Source organism: Mus caroli, chromosome X, assembly GCF_900094665.2.
Source record: "Mus caroli chromosome X, CAROLI_EIJ_v1.1, whole genome shotgun sequence".
Lineage (NCBI taxonomy): Eukaryota > Metazoa > Chordata > Mammalia > Rodentia > Muridae > Mus > Mus caroli.
Window position 1 is genome coordinate 110700162 of NC_034589.1, and position 3125 is coordinate 110703286.

Genomic DNA, 3125 nt, shown 5'->3' on the forward strand with positions numbered 1-3125 from the left:
TTTGTCATCGTGGGGAGCAGATCTATGAGGCTCCAAATGTTCAAGCCAGGCCCAATTTTACTCACTCTCTTGTTGCCTACAGATTCAAGTGTAGAATTCTCATCTACCCTTCCAGCACCATGTCTGCTTATTTACTGCCATGCTTCCTGCCATTACAATAATGGATGAAACCCCTGATCAGTCTGACATCCCCAGTTACGTGTTGTAACTTATAAGAGTTTCTTTTATCATAGTTTCCCTACATACCAATAAAAAAAACCTAATTAGGACATATACCAAATTGTATTTCTTCATATTAATGATTTTCTTCAGTTACTGATTGTTATCTACAATGCTGTTATGTGGATGTATATTAAACATATTTGGTCATTTTAGTAACATAGCTATGAATATAAGTGTTGAAATACAAAATAGATATTGTTCAATTTTATTTAATATTTTAATTATTGCAAAGTGACATCCTGTAATTTTTCATTGTGTTTTTTAAAATTTTTACTCAGATATGTCAATGTGAGTGTATATTGTTGTTGGGTATATGTGTATGAAGGTGTATGTGCATGTGTTTATGGGTACATGTGAATACCAGAGTTCTATACCAATTGTTTAGCATTGTTCATCTTATTTTATGACACCTGGTCTCTCACAGAACATTTATCAATCTCAATATCCTGATTGGGCAATGAGTCCAGGATTCCATCTATCTCTCATACCCTGCCCAGTTGGTGCTATGCATGTGCACTGACATGAATGGATTTTACATGGTATGAACTCTGGTTCTCATGCTTGCATGGCAGGTGTATTATTGACTGAGATTTCAATCCAGCTTCATGATTTTTTTTTAAATTTTGTAGTGACAAATTATATTTAACAATGTATTCTTGTAGATTTTATTATTTGTATATCTGATTGGACAAATTTCTGTTCAAATTCTGTTCTCATTTCTGTTACAAGTTTTTGCCTTCCAGCACTTGGGAGTCAGAGGCAAGTGGATTTCTGAGTTCAAGGGTAGCCTGGTCTACAGAGTGAGTTCCAGGACAACCAGGGCTACACAGAAAAGCCCTGTCTCGAAAAACCAAAAAGAACAAAAACAAAAACAACAACAACAAAACAGAAAACAAACGAAGTTTTTGCCTTCTTATGAAATCTTAGGTTTTTTTTTTTTTAATTATTATTACGCATGAATGCTGTGCCTTTAAATGTTACTTCATTTTCAATTTTTTCTATCATTCTATGCATTATCTTTTCACTGTATGGAAAGTGTTTTAGGGTGCAGAGTTTTCAATTTAGAAAAAACTGATAATACTGATAAACATATTGCTATGGTTATGAAATACAAGAAATTATGAACTTGGAAGAGCAAAACTTTAGGTAAGAGCAAAACTCCAGTCCCATACCATTATCTAAAGATTTTTATAGCTAGTCACATCACAATACATACTACAATGTTTTTATTCATCATGAAACTGAACTGGGGAATGTGATCACTCACAGCATGGTGTATAAGGAATAAAAATAATCATATGTTTTCCAAGGTGCACTGTCAGTTATGTCAGTTTAAATCAAAGTGTAGACCACAAATAGGTTGTTCAATTCCTAGTGAGGACACAGGCTGGTAGCAAAGCCTTTTGGACATGACCCCTTCCTGAACACTTATTGAAAACACAACAGTGTGACCCTGGAAAACCCCATGTGTATTTAATACTAGAGATACATGTTGTCTATAATGAAAATCTCCTCATTTCTTAACTCTTTGTAATGTGTGATCTGTGTGAGACCTCAAGCAAGTTCAGTGATCCTCTATACTAAAATGAAAAGTTAAAAACCTTACAATGTTAAAGGCATAGTGATGCAATATAAGCATTCCCAAATCGCATAATAGTAAAATATATATATAAACCAGACCAATGCCAGACCAAAATTAATCAGAGCAAATAGTATCTAATGTAGCTCCATATGACATATAACAGCAGATATGCATGCTGAAGTGCTTACACAATGCTGTACTGACATGCTTTCTGAGTACAGAATACACTGATATTTTTTCTTTTATTTGCTTTGAAATATAGAATTTGTGTTTGGAAATTTAAGATAATTTCTAGTTTATTAATTCTCTGTGAAGGCATTATGCTGACATTTTCAGTGTATTAATATTCTCTATCTGGTAAATGTTATCTTCATGATTTTCTTTTGGTTCTTAGAAATAGTTTCTTCAAGATTCCATTGTAAAAGTGTTTCAATGAAAGCATATGAAATACAGACTTTAGGTGTATTCCAATAAGAACACCACATGGGAAAGCTTTGTGTGCTAGAAATAATACTGTATATATGACTATAGCTGGGAGGATTCAACCTTTGACTGGAAACTGCATATCAAATATGCAAAATACTACAACACATTAATTTTAACTTAGCTTAAGAAGAATGTTTTATAATATTTCTCTCCAGTCTCTTACCCATTCATGTTCTAGTAAAAACCAATATTTATTCTACTTAACTTTATTAAAGGATACCCTTGAGAGAGATTATGTGGAGTTTCTTTCTTTGAGTTATTACTTTTAAAATAACACCTTATTACCATTAAATTTGGCATGAAGAGTAGGATAATTACTTTTTGACAAAATATTAACCCTTTTATATGTATACTATAATTGTTTGTGTATTCATCTATAGATAAGCTGTGTGTACATCTTACATCATTGTATTTACTACAGTAACAAATATGGGAATACAGTGATCCTTTTGATGTGATATCACATGTTTTAAATATCTATAACCAGAAGATTAAAATCTATATCATATGGTAAATATGTATTTTATTTTTAAGGACTCTCATACTGTTTTCTAAAGATTGAATTAATTTATGCCAGATCAATATTATCAAGGGTTTTCTATTCTCCACCAGGCCACAAGCATTTGTATTTTTGTTCTGATCCACAATAATCAAGGAAAGGTGCTTTCACATCATGGTTTTGACTTGTTTTTGTCTGATGGATGATGAGATTGAAGTTTTTTATGGATTTAGGAGTCTATGTCCACTAATCATTTATTTCTTTCTTTCCTTCTTTCTTTATGTGTTTGTCTGTTTATCTGCCTGCTTGCCTGCTGTTTTTTTTTTTTTTTTTTTT